At 44.3% G+C, this 15,072-nt stretch overlaps 1 protein-coding gene across 2 annotated transcripts in view; it reads left to right on the forward strand.

Moving 5' to 3' along the window:
- LOC130272539 (paralemmin-2-like) overlaps positions 1-15,072 on the forward strand; it is a 177,154-nt gene that overhangs the window by 2,351 nt on the left and 159,731 nt on the right. The window lies entirely within an intron of this gene.

A 15,072-nucleotide genomic window follows, 5' to 3' on the forward strand; every position in this document is an offset into this window, starting at 1 on the left:
TTTTTTTTGGAGGCAAAATCCATCCCGTTATATATGTAATGGCATGTTACACCAGGATGGCACATGTGTAGTTGCTTCTTTTGTGCCATGATTCATGCCAAGAGGAATGCTTTGGCCAAGTTGTGTGTGTGTCCTCATTGCACTTCTGGATGGCCAAGAGGTGCAGAGGGCATATATCATGCACAGGATTCGTGCCCCAATGAAACTACATGGATTGTGGTGCCCTAAGTGAACACATAAAAAATGCCATCTCCGTGGGCAAAACCGGGGTGTGTTAATGTCTCTAGAAAACATATTAGGAAATCTTTAATAAACTTTAATTGTCACATTCACAGAAAGATTATTTGTAACAGTCTGAATGATGTAGCAAAAATCATAAAAGAATGGACTTTGGGGGGAGCTACTTGGGGGAGCCCCTTGAAATCAGTTGGCCATGTGCAGAATCCATGGATTGGCCCTGGTGATCTAGAGCCACTGATAGAAGGGGTGACCCCCTCTGTTACTTAGATGATACCATAATATAGGGTACTTGGTTGGGGTTCCTTCATATTATATTGTGTGGGGCTCAGATGAGATTCCACTTCTATCATGAGTTCATAGTCATGGCGTTCAGTTCAGGCCTATATTGACCATTGGGCACTCATGGGCCTGTGCCTAGGGCGGCAGTGTCAATACTTTTGATGTAGCTTCTCTTTCCAGTGTCATATGGTTGGATCCACATGGGTCAGAACTGTTGTAAGTTTTACCTTTAGTACCTTTTGTCGCTACATCATGATTATACTGTTGTGGATTTGTGATGGGTTTTTACCACTTTCTGTGATTAGGGGTGAATCTGTAACAAAGTCCGCATGGAACGCAGGTGGTTTTTACTGCGTACAGTGACCCCCCGACCTACAATGGCCCCGACATACGATCATTTCAACATACGATGACCCATGTTGAAGGCAGCATCAACATACGATGCTTTTGTATGTCGGGGCCATCGCATAAATGGCTATCCGGCAGTGCTGACTGCTTCAGCTGCCACCGGATAGCCGTTTACGGTGCCCCGTGTGGTCCGGTGACGATCACTTACCTGTCCTCGGGGCTCCGACGCGTCCTCTTCGGGATCCCCTGCATCGTCGGCGCTCTCCATCGTCATCATCACGTTGCTGCGCACGCCGTCCCGTCATCCAATAGGAGCGGCATGCGTAGTGACGTGATGGCGGCGACGGAGAGCAAGGATGCCGGGGAAGCAGAGGCCTTGCCGGAGCGTTGGGGACACCCCGGGGACGTCCCCGAAGGTGACATCCAGGGCAGCGGTGACGAGCGGTGATGGTCGGGGCGGCGGGGACATGGGGGGTACAACTTCCTAAACCAGTGGTCTTCAATCTGCAGACCTCCAGATGTTGCAAAACTACAACTCCCAGCATGCCCAGACAGCCGTTGGCTGTCCGGGCATGCTGGGTGTTGTAGTTTTGCAACATCTGGAGGTCAGCAGGTTGTAGACCACTGTCCTATACTTTACATTGCACGGATCCCTCAACATACGATGGTTTCAACAAACGATGGTCCATTTGGAACGGATTACCATCGTATGTTGAGGGACCACTGTATTTGTGAAAGATCTACATGAAAAGGTTCCTGCACTTGTGGAATCACCCTAATGTGGTGTATTCAGTCCAGGTCCCTAGGACGGCATCTTTTTGTGTACCAGTTTTTGCACATTTCGGTGACAGAATCACAATCTGTTACAATGTACATGCCTTTGATAGGTTTACATGTGTCCCTGTGCAGATTAGGACGTTTTCTGCCTATCGCTTTACTCTGTGTCTTGAAATCAAGTAAAAGCATCAATAATGCAGTGAAAAAAGTGCAAACAAAAAGCCACACAATTCCAGTCTTGTAGAAACGTGATACGTCAGAAAATGCTGACAGAATGGGCCATTGTTGTTTCTGTCAGAGCTGTGCCATGACAATCATCCGAGACATGTGCTCAGACCCCAGCCATCGCCACCCTAAAAAACTTTTCCTCTGCCTGAACAACTGTTTTCTAAGAAAATGTTACCGATACAGCTTTAACATAGTGATGAAGTGGGTTTATAGGGAGAGAAGCTGGGATTTTCCATAGTAATAGTTCAATAAGGAATCTGTCTGCATCCTTAAAGGGGTACTCCACTGGAAAACTTTTTTATTTTTAAATCAACTGGTGCCAGAAAGTTAAACAGATTTGTAAACTACTTCTATTAAAAAATCGTAATCCTTCCAGTAATTATCAGCTGCTGTATGATCCAAGGGAAGTTCTTTTCTTTTTGAATTTCCTTTCTGCCTGACCACAGTGCTCTCTGCTGACACCTCTGTCAATTTTAGGAACTGTCCAGAGGAAAATAGTTTTTTTATGGGGATTTGCTTCTACTCTGGACAGTTCCTAAATGGACAGAGGTGTCAACAGAGAGCACTGTGGTCAGGCAGAAAGGAAATTCAAAAAGAAAAGAACTTCCTGTGGATCATAACAGCAACTGATAAGTACTGGAAGGATTAAGATTTTTTAATAGAAGTAGTTTACAAATCTGTTTAACTTTCTGGCACCAGTTGATAAGAAAAAAAAAGTTTTCCAGTGGAGTACCCCGGTACTCCACTGCCCCAACCTTCAGAACATTTAGTTCCGAACGTTGGTGCGGGCTGCGGGGGGTCATGACATCTTGTTCACGTCCCCTCAATGCAAGTCTATGGGAGGGGGCTAGGCGGCCGCCACACCCCCTCCCATAGACTTGCATTGAGGGGGTTTGACCATGACGTCATGACCCCCGCAGCCCGCACCAACGTTTGGAACTAAATGTTTTGAACGCTGGGGTAGAAGAGTACCCCTTTGAGAAATAACTGTTTGGCTCTGCCATGTGCACCCTCTGTGATGAGAAGATGAGGGATGGGCATGGCTGTGGAACAGGGAGGGTGGCATATTCAGGAGAGATATTCAGGGAGTACTAATACCTGACACTTCTACAAAAAGTTGTTTTAGTTGAAACTGACTTGGGATCCATAAACATTACTGTCAAAGCTTCTGTTCTCAATGGAGCCACAGCAGAAAGGTTATGTTTGATGGGAAGAACAGCACAGCATGCAGTTCTCTACTACCCAGCTAAACAAAGGACACTGCAGGGGAACCTGACAGACGCTATAACACGTCAGAAGGGTCTGTCACTTGCTGCCAGTGTTTGTTGTTTGACTATTTCATGATGTCTAAACAATGTTAGCATGAACAGGGCCTTATCCTAACATTTATTTATATTTACTTTTATATTTACTTCATAGATTCATTGGATCTTCAATGTTTTTGATGGCAAAAATACAGAAATACACCTTTAGGCTACAACCACATGTGCCACACATGCTTCTGATTTTCCACACTAGAAAACCATGTTTTGGTGCAGATTTGCTGCAGCCTACAGGAGCAGGGACTCAGGGACGCAGGGAATGTGGTAGTCAGTACAGTGAGTACTGTATGCAATGCTGCTCACTACGATATCAGACCAGGGAGTCTCGGGATAAGAAGGAGTCCCTGTTCCTGTACATCAGTGAACATGGTGAGAAATGCAGTCAGTACTGTATGCATACTGTACTGGAGCTGGGAGTCCAGGATAAGAAGGAGTCCCTGTTCCTGTACATCAGTGAACATGGTGAGAAATGCAGTCAGTACTGTATGCATACTGTACTGGAGCAGGGAGTCCAGGATAAGAAGGAGTCCCTGTTCCTGTACATCAGTGAACATGGTGAGAAATGCAGTCAATACTGTATGCATACTGTACTGGAGCAGGGAGTCCAGGATAAGAAGGAGTCCCTGTTCCTGTACATCAGTGAACATGGTAAGGAATTCAGTCAGTACTGTATGCATACTGTACTGGAGCAGGGAGTCCAGGATAAGTAGGAGTCCCTGCTCCTGTACATCAGTGAACATGGTGAGAAATGCAGTCAGTACTGTATGCATACTGTACTGGAGCATGGAGTCCAGGATAAGAAGTAGTCCCTGCTCCTGTACATCAGTGAACATGGTAAGGAATGCAGTCAGTACTGTATGCATACTGTACTGGAGCAAGGAGTCCAGGATAAGAAGGAGTCCCTGCTCCTGTATATCAGTGAACATGGTAAGGAATGCAGTCAGTACTGTATGCATACTGTACTGGAGCAAGGAGTCCAGGATAAGAAGGAGTCCCTGCTCCTATATATCAGTGAACATGGTAAGGAATGCAGTCAGTACTGTATGCATACTGTACTGGAGCAGGGAGTCCAGGATAAGAAGGAGTCCCTGCTCCTGTACATCAGTGAACATGGTGAGAAATGCAGTCAGTACTGTATGCATACTGTACTGGAGCAAGGAGTCCAGGATAAGAAGGAGTCCCTGCTCCTGTATATCAGTGAACATGGTAAGGAATGCAGCCAGTACTGTATGCATACTGTACTGGAGCAGGGAGTCCAGGATAAGAAGGAGTCCCTGTTCCTGTACATCAGTGAACATGGTAAGGAATGCAGTCAGTACTGTATGCATACTGTACTGGAGCAGGGAGTCCAGGATAAGAAGGAGTCCCTGTTCCTGTACATCAGTGAACATGGTGAGGAATGCAGCCAGTACTGTATGCATACTGTACTGGAGCAGGGAGTCCAGGATAAGAAGGAGTCCCTGTTCCTGTACATCAGTGAACATGGTGAGGAATGCAGTCAGTACTGTATGCATACTGTACTGGAGCAGGGAGTCCAGGATAAGAAGGAGTCCCTGCTCCTGTACATCCAGTAATAAAAGTTAGAAAAGTAAATGGATCCACATTTGCATATTGTGCTGCAGATCTACAGCATATCTGCAGCAATTCCACATACCTGTGCACTTATTGCGGATATTGGAGGAGATTCATCAAAACCTATGTAGGGAAAGAGTGGTGCAGTTGCCCATAGCAACCAATCAGATTGCTTCTTCCATTTTTCAGAGGTCTTTTAAAAAAATGAAATAAGCATTCCGATTACTATGGGAAACTGCACCACTCCTTTATACAGTTTTTTTTTTTTATAAATCTTCCCCTGACTGACATTCCCATTGAAATCAAGAGGGAAAATTCTGCATTAAACCCATAGCGTACCTAACACAACAGTTGACATGCTACAGACACCACAGGTCAATATCTGCTGTTGTTTTTTTTAGCAGATTTGCAAAATCTCATCCACTTTGCTGGTACTGTAAATTCTACCATGTGCGGTAGATAGGTGTCAAGGCTGTTATCTAGATCATGTATTAACTGTAGATTATAATATTTCCTTCTGTTGTAGGCGTACATGGGGATCAGGCTCTGATATATATATATATAGATGTGTGTGTGTGTGTGTATGGGGAGTTGGTGGTTAAACTGAAAAAAAGAAAGTAGCAATTTTCTTTTTGTAGTTTTGATTTATGAACTACCTTTTATTAATCCAGTATGGGGTAGGTTCCACCCCAGCAGCATATTAGGTGTACATGCAGATTTTGTTTCACCCACGCCTTATAATTCTATAGAGCTCCAATGACACAGTGGGGGACAATGCAGAGGAGAAAGCAGTGGTGTTGCCATGGGAACAAATGAGATGCTAGCTTACTTTTTTCTACCCTTTACTAAGACTTTTGGACTTTGGTTGGTTGCCATGGACAACACTACTGTTGTCATTTGCACTTCACGCCCCCAATATCTTCAATGTCATGATACCAATAATTCCAGAAAAATATTACTATTTACAGTGTAAATGTTCGGGAAAAGCTCCTGTCCATAAATCCCATTATTTTACTTGGTAAACATCAGTCAGAATAAAGAATAACATTTTAGACAGATTGGTTTAAACTTCAAGTTGGCTTTAAAGTGTCCCTGTTATTTCAAAAAAAAACTTTTGACAATCACTCTGGATCACTATAGTGCAAAAAGCATGCAATAGCACACTTTATCCCCCTAGCTTGCAGCGATCTCCGTGCTGCTTCCCAGAACTGCCCGATAGCCTTATAATGGCCTTCTTGTGAAGCAGGACGGAGAGCATTATCAGCCATGGAGTGAAGCACGCCACTCCTTGCCTATTTTACTGGTCGCAGAATTTCTCAGCACTGTGGACCCCGACCAATCATGACTTTTTTTTACATGTCTCTGTGACATGTCAATTTTTATTTCGAACTGACAGAGCCAGGTAATGAAACATATTCTTTTTAGTAGGCAGCCATCTGGCATTAGCAGTTTTCATAAGCATATAGAGCTATGTGTCTATGCCCTATGGGCAAAGACACAATAGATTGCCCAAGACCCTCTTCACTAGAATGGGAATATTTTCTAGGCATGCTCTGTGACCTGTCCAAAGGTCATTCCTCAGTGACAGATTAGGTGATACATTCTTCTTGGTGGAATACCGCTTTACAGAGGGTATCCCAACATTAAAAGTTAACGGCTATCTACAAGGTGATGGTGGATCTGGGAGGTGAAGATGAGTGAGGAGCCATGCCAGACTATGGAACCTGAGCAGCTTGGTCCCGCCTCTTTGACACTTGGCTAAACTATAAAAAGGCGATATTTTTCTAAAGACTTGTGACATCCATCAGCTCCAGGAAAAGTACAGTTTGCTTTTGTACCTAGCAAATATAGCTGACAAATTCCCTTAAAAAATGCTGTATTTGTAATAACTTAATAGGAAAGTACATTTTATTTTAAGGTCATAATCTCTAAAAGAATATCTAGTTATGTGAGGTAAATAGTACACCAAATTTTTGAACTAAGAAAGGTTTCTATATTTCTTCACTATATTGGAGACTGAGCTACTCTGAAGAAAGTGGTGTGCTTGGGAAATATCAGAGTTAACATTAAAACTACCCATCTAATATTATGTAGACATATAATATTATGCCCCACCACCCAAAAAAGTGCTGTACTTGGGTATCACCAAGAGACAATGAACCTGGGAAAGTCAGGTGCCCATTTTTGCGATTTTGGGGGGTCCCAGAGGCCAGATACTATGCATAGGAGAAAAGTTTATAAGTATAGGGGATGGAACACCCCTTTAAGGATTGGGTCACACAAAACGTATACGCAGTGTGTTTCACTCTGCACAGCAGGAAATACACTGCATATTCTCCTATGAGCAGACACACAGGGCTACCCAGCAGCAGACCTGTGTGTGCAGTAAAGTTTGAAGGGGGGGGGGGGGCAGTATGCTGGCATGACTGACGTGTGGGCCCTTCTCCAAACCTCACTTAGCACACAGGGCTGACACGGGTAGCCCTGTGTGTCTGATGTGTCAGCGTAAAATATGCTGCATATACGCTCCGCATGCCCCTACCCTTAAGGGGTTTCACCTTAAGGGTAAATGTTTGCTAAATAACCATCTTCAGCCTGTTTTCTGCCACTGGTGTAGATGGGAAGCTAAGATGGTTAGATAAACAACACGCACCTTCTATTATTGTCAGTAGGAGTTACCAAATTGCGTAAACAGCTAAATTGACTATTTTTGGCTTCATGACCATCTCTGACAGTTGCAAACCCCTTTAAAGGGGTAGTCCAGTGGTGAAAAACGTATCCCCTATCCTAAGGATAGGGGATAAGTTTGAGATCGCGGGGGGCCCAACCGCTGGGGCCCCCTGCGATCTCTCTGTACGGGGGCCAGGCTCTCCGGCCAGATAGTGGGTGTCAACCACAGCACGAAGCGGCGGCCGACACGCCCCCTCAATACATCGCTATGGCAGAGCTGGAGATTGCCGAAGGCAGCGCTCCGGCTCTGCCACAGAGTTGTATTGAGGGGGCGTGTCGGCCGCCGCTTCGTGCGGTGGTCGACACGCCCCCTTCCCGCGGGCTGACGGGGCCCCATACAGGAGATCACGGGGGGCCCAGTGGTCAGACCCCCCGTGATCTGCAACTTATCCCCTATCCTTAGGATAGGGGATAAGTTGTTCACCACTGGACTACTCCTTTAACCTCTTCCCCACCCATGACATACATGTACGTCATGACCGGGAAGGTTTCCCAGACCTATGACGTACATCATGCAGATACTGTCCACTACTCGTGGCATCCCGCTATGCCCGGTAAGATGGTGGCTATCACTAATAGCCAGCCATCTTGCCTCGGGACCAAGGGTGGTTTCATCCCCCCCTCACCATGATCGCTACTATCAGCTAGTCAAATCTGACTAGCCGATGGCACCATTTTGCAATGAAAATCCTGAGCAGAGCGGTGTGTGTGTCCCGATCATGGGGATCAGGACACAAACACTGCTCTGCTAAGTGTCCCCAGTGTCTTGTCCCCCTTCCCCGATGTCCCGTCCCCCTCTATGTCCCATACCCATCCCGAGCTCCCGCAGCTGTGCCCTCCTGCATATTTCACTTCCGGGTGAAGCGAGTGCAGTAATTTTTTTTTTTTTTATTATTGTTAATGAGCTGTTTAGTTGCACAACAGCTCCTCATTGTGTCCTTAACCTGCTACTGCATATTCTGTGCTTACAGAAGTAAAAAAAAATTATAAATATATATATATATATATATATATATATATATATATTGTGATAAAGTGGCAAGGAAAGTGTGTATTTCCTTGGCTCACTTTGAAAAACCTTCACCTGGGGCCTAATTAATGAGTCAGCAAAGAGGGGAGGTCTTTATAAGGAAGAGACTCAGTATGATCTAGGCTCACCCTAGGAAACAATAAGCTGGCTGTAAGGGGGAGACACGGGCCCTGTTGAGGAAACACACAGCCGGAGCTGTGAGTGGTCCAAGTACTGGTGTGAATTGTGAGTAACAGGTTGCACGTGGCACATGTTTTACTGGCTGAGGGTAGCTCACCAGTTAGTAGTCAGGGCATGCTGATATGTGTAGTCAGTGACCAGACGGTTTAGGATTTTATTTTGTTCCTGTGTTATGTTTTTTTTTTTCTGCAACCTGTATAAATAAAGCTGGCGAGGTGCCAGACTTGCATCATTTTGTCTGCCGATTTATTGAGAGGAAACGTGTCCCATGGCAGTGTCCAAGATGATCCAACAGTTATCCCCAAGGTTGAATCCTTACATTATATATACATACACATATATATTCAGAATTCAAGTGGTCCCTAAAAAAAATGTGATTTTGAACTTTGGTAGAAAATTAGAAAAAATGCTCATAATATTATAAGCCGTAAAAAAAGTGAAAGAATGTTTAACAAATGATGCCAGAATAAAGTAGACAGACATGTTGTGGATGTTAATTAATAACTAAATTTATTTGGCATGACTATTTCTCTTACAAGTAGAGTGTTTCAAACATAGAGAGATAAAAAAAAATTCAAATATAGAGTTTTTCACAAAAATTTACTACTAATATAAAGTACAATGTGTCTCAAAAAAACTATCTCTGAATCACTTTGCCAGGTAAAAGTAGTCCAAAGATGATACCACTTAAGAGACACATGTCAGATTTGAAAAACGGACTGGGTCATAAAGGCCATAACTAACTGGGTCATGAAGGGGTTAAAGTGTACCTGTCGTCAACAAAAACTTTTCATATAATGTAGATAATACAATTATATGTATATTTGTAATATACATTGGTTAAAAAATGTGCATATTTATGTGGCATAGGTGCCACCACTCCTATCCCTGCTATTGGTCTGCTATTGATCGTCAGAGGCGACGACCAATATCAGACCGGGGGCGGGGGTGTTAACTTTCGTTTTCCCCATCCTGGCCACCCACAATAGGCGGGGCAGAACGGGGAATCGAAGGGGATCCTACGGAAGCCGGTAAGTTGATCTGGAGGGCTACAGTCTGAGACTGTGGTCTCTAAACTGTAGCCCTCCAGATGTTGCAAAACTACAACTTCCTGCATGCCCAGACAGCTGTTTGGGCATGCTGGAATATGTAGTTTTGCAACAGCTGGAGGGCTGCAGTTTGAGACCACTATACAGTGGTCTCTAAACTATATCCCTTCAGATCTTGCAAAACTACAACTCCTAGCATGCCCACATAGCTGTTTGTTGTCTGGGCATGCTGGGAGTTGTAGTTTTGCAACATCTGGAGGTCCACAGTTTGGAGATCACTGTGTACTGGTCTAAAAACTGTAGCCCTCCAGATGTTGCTAAACTGCAAATCACAGCATGCAGAGACAGCAAACAGCTGTCTCGGCATGCTGGGAGTTGTAGTTGGGTACCTCCAGCTGTTGCATAACTACATCTCCCAGCATGCCCTTCGGTGATTAGTACATGCTGGGAGTTGTAGTTTTGCAACAGCTGGAGGCACACTGGTTGGAAAATACTGAGTTAGGTAACAGAACCTAACTGAAGGTTTTCCAACTAGTTTGCCTCCAGCTGTTGCAAAAGTACAACTCCCAGCATGCACGGTCTGTCAGTAATGCTGGGAGTTGTAGTTTTGAAACAGCTGGAGGATTGCTCCCCCCATGTGAATGTACAGGGTACAGGGTACATTCACACGGGCGGGTTTACAGCAAATTTCCTGTTTCAAGTTTGGGCTGTGGCAAATTTTTCGCTTCAGCGCAAACTCCTAGCGGGAAACTCATCGTAACCCGACAGTGCAAAAGTACCCTAAAAACACTACACAAGCACAGAAATTATTTTATTTAAAAAAACATTCCCCCCACAGCCCTCGTTAACCATTTTATTAAAAGGAAAAAAAAATCCTCCAAATCTGCCGTAATCCTCTGCATACACGGATCTGAAACGAGAAGAAAGAAGAAACACAAAAAATTGGTTAGGACATTTTTGGAGCTCTCTGCTGGCGAGATTTCCAAACAGAGAGCCTGTAATTTTCCAAACAGAGAGCCTCAGTCTGGGCATGCTGGGAGTTGTAGCAACAGCTAAAGTCTCCCTGTCTGGGAGGACACTGCCAGAAGAGTCTGTTCACATTATACAAAACGGACAATGTGAACAGAGCCGCAGAAACTTACCAGCCTGGATCCTGTCTGTAGCTCCGCCCCGTAATGACGTCATAACTAGGGGTGGAGCTACATGGACTCGGCGGGGACAGGGAGAGAATGAGGTTAGCGGACCTCGTCTTCTGTATACAGTATATACAGCCATCTAAAGATAGCTGTATATACTGTACACCTCCCAAAGGGGCTATAGGAGTAGGGAGTCCTGTCAGTATAGGGACAGGATTCCCGGCTCCTGTATACTACAGGGATGTGGAATTCCCATGTAGTTCCGGGCACCGGGCAGGTGAATTTTTAGCCCTGCTTCGGGCAAGCAAGGCCAGGCCTGACAAGCGTGGCAGTACTCAGCAGTCTGTATGGAGGTGGCTCCCGACTCGTGCCCGCTCCTTACTCTGCAGCCCCCAGCTGTTTTCAGTAGCTGGGGGCCGCCGCTAATAGCCAGCATGTGGCGATCGCCGCGACTGGCTATTAACCCTTTAGATCGCCAGCGGCATCTACTGGGACATGTGAATGCTCCCTGGTAGGCTAGTGGATCACCCCCCCGCAGCATGATCACAGGGGGGGGGGGGGTTCAATCCACTATAGAGGTAGCCGGAGGGCTTACCTCTGTTCCGTGGTGTCTCTGGCTCTGTCATTGATAGAGCCTGGCTTGACTAGGCTTTATCAATGGATCGCAGAGCACACAGATCAATGGAGTTCAATAGAACTCTATTGATCTGTATGAGGAATCTAATGATTCCTCCTAAATGTCTAATAAAGTTTTAATAAAAGTTTAAAAGACACACATTAACCCCTTCCATGTTAAAAGTTCAAATCACCCCCTTTTCCTATATAAAAATAAACATATTTAGTATCGCTGCGTGCGTAATTGTACGAACTCTTAAAATATAACATTATGTATCCCATACGGTAAATGACGTAAATGGGAAAAAAATACTAATGGTAATATCCCAGAAAAAAAAGTTAACAAGCGATTAAAAAGTCAGATCAATGCCAAAATGGTACCGATACAAAAAAAAAAACAGATTATGGTGCAGAAAAATTGCCCTCTTACAGCCTGGTATGCGGGAAAAAATTTTTAAAACAAAGCTACAGGGGTCAAAAAATGGCAATTAAAAAAATTGGAAAAAAATTAGAATTGTTTTTTAATTAGTAAAACATGACGGAAACTATACAAATCTGGTATTGCTGTAATCAGTTTTATTTGTGTTTAAAAAGTTGCCACTAGGTGTCCCTACTTGTCCAGAGCAGATTTCCCCCATCTCTTGCACAGACTTTGGACTCCTGCTGGCCTGGCAGAAGTCCATAATTAGGAAATGCAGTCTGAAGTGCTGAGGGGTGTGTGTGCAGCCTTAGCCAATCATAGCTCATCTCACACTGCACTGCTCTGGGCTGTGTGCAGCAGAGTAAGGGAGGAAGTTCTCCGCTGTATGGCTTCAGATGACGTCACGCCTGCTGGGGAATCTGACTGAGCCTGAGCAGAAAATACAGTGCAATATCAAGGTAGAAAACTAAAAAAATTATATAAAGAAAAATAAAGGCAGGGGGTGGTTTATCATGATGGGGACAGTGAACTGGGAGGATTATAAAATTTAACAACATCATGACAGGTACTCTTTAAAAAAGAAAGTCAAAATCTGCAAAACATCTGCAGCATTTCAGTCCTGGGTGAAGATATCCTTTTGGATTTACACCTTAGTTGTCTTGACTATTATTCACCTTGACATTTAATTAATAACAAATTCATTTTCTGTTCATTGAGCTACATCAAAAGTCCAATTTAAATTCTATTGTGATTCAGTTTCAACACACAAAAATCATTTAAATATCCAATCATTTGTTGTCATCATAGATCATTACACTATTATATTGGCTATGTTGGTTGTTTCAAAAGAGTAAAATGTCTTAGCCACTACATTAAAGAATAAAATAAAAAAACATATAAATATTACAATTCTGAATGTATAGCTTTAGAATGACTGTAATTACTTATTAATAATTGTATTCATACCAGCAGCTATAATGTGTCTGTAGGTTAATTCATTCATCCTCTTTTGCTTGTATTCCTAATGTGATTTACTGTAATTGTGCTGACTGAGATAGCTCCTGAACCTTTACACAAGAAAACTCAGTTTCATAAACCAGGATGCATTCACATGCGGTTTGAGCGTACGGCTGCCGGATCCGGCTGGGGGAGGGGAAAACCGTGCTCTCCCGTATCCAAGCGGGACCGGCACCGAACTCCATTTACTTTAATGAGCCGACCGGAGTCAAACAGTGACTCTGGTCAGATCATTTTTGCCCCGTATATGGTTTTGTGACTGGACCTAAAACCATAGTTTACTGCAGTTTTAGGTCCGGTCACAAAACCGGATACGGCCCAAAAATGAGCCGACAGGAGTCACTGTTTGACTCCGGTTGGCTCATTAAAGTCAATGGAGTTCGGTGCCGGTCCGGCTTGGATACGGGAGCGCACGGTTTTCCCCTCCCCCAGCCGGATCCGGCAGCCGTATGCTCCAACCGCAGTGTGAATGCAGCCTTAGGCAGCTATCACATAGGGCAGTTTTTTTTTTTTCTTTAATAACTGCCACTGCAGGAGAGTGCACTCAAATGTGAAATACAAAGGAATGACAGACTTATACTTCTCCTCCCTCATGGATCAACATCTGGCTCAAAAACTGCAGTGGTAATTGAAGTCATGTGTGATGGCAGTCTCAAAGAGGTACTCCACCCCTAGACATCTTATCCTCTATCCAAATGATAGGGGATAAGATGTCTGATCGCGGGGGTCCCGCCGCTTGGAACCCCTGCGATCTCTCCTGCAGCACCCCCTATATCGTGAAGTCACAGCCCGCGCCCCCTTGTGACATCACACCCTGCCCCCTCAATGCAAGTCTCTGCAAGTCTCCCATAGACTTGCATTGAGGTGGCAGGGTGTGATGTCATGATATTCCGGCCACTGTATCGCCCGTCATCAGGCACGGAACAAACTTCGCTCCATGCAGCAGATGACAGGGGGTGCTGCAGGAGAGATTTCCGCGATCAGACATCTTATCCCCTATCCTTTGGATAGCGGATAACATGTCTATGGGTGGAATACCCCTTTAAGTGTGAGGTCAATCTAAGACCAAAGTTGAAAGTCTCATTCAGCATGTGGTAGATGTGCAGCGAAAGAATGGGCTGTAAATCAGCTTCAAAATCTGCAAGGTAATTCATAACATGATTTGAAATTCTGCAGCGTGGGAATAGGATTATATGAACCCCTTGCACATATGTTGTATGGCATTTTGTAATGGGTTTCTGTAAAGACTTGCCTGTAGTAATTCCTTTCTGTATACTGTTCTAAATTAATAGAACATTAAATATTGCGGGACGCAAGGAATATTTTCATCTAAGGGTCCATGCTCACTACGAGTTCTGGGTTAAGATCCCGATCCCAGATTTAGGCGGCGGAAAGCTCTACTGCTAAAATTCCAGAGTGTGCAGTGTGCAGCAAGATCCCATTGACAGCAATAGGACTCTACGGTACCAGAATTTTTAAGCGGAATTCTGCTCTGGAAAATCCATAGTGTGCATGGACCCTTAGACATTTTTGGCATAGGCACAGGCCATGCCGGAATTCTCATCTATCAAACCTTTCTGGCATATCTTGCAGATGTGCCATAAATGTTTCACATGGGAATACCTCACTAATAGACACATTGGGGGGTATTTATCAATTTTGCCTGTTGACAGTTTCTTTTTACCCTTTTTTTTCACTTTGGTTTTCGTGGACATGCACCAAGTTTATCCTTTGGTGCAAGTTGTTAGTAATTTTGGCTCAAATGTTGAAATCAGCTGTTCACAGCGCCTTTTACACAGAACTTACCACCACCATTTCGGAGTCCCTCCTGCAGTATATCAGCAAGTGACATGAGTAATTTTCTTTTGTGGGGTTTATAGCCACCATGTGAAATGGATTTTATTTTCAACTTGTGTATTGTTTTTTTTATTTTTTGTTACTTTAGTGCAGTGGTCTTCAACCTGCGGACTTCCAGATGTTGCAAAACTACAATTCCCAGCATGCCCGGACAGCCGTTGGCTGGTTGGAGACCACTGCTTTAGTGCTTACCTTTCCTGAACCTATGTGGCCATGTCCAATGCTGGCTCAACAGAGGGTGAAGGTTCCTCAGAGACAACTATGTCGCAGG

Source organism: Hyla sarda, chromosome 1 (assembly GCF_029499605.1).
Source record: "Hyla sarda isolate aHylSar1 chromosome 1, aHylSar1.hap1, whole genome shotgun sequence".
NCBI lineage: Eukaryota > Metazoa > Chordata > Amphibia > Anura > Hylidae > Hyla > Hyla sarda.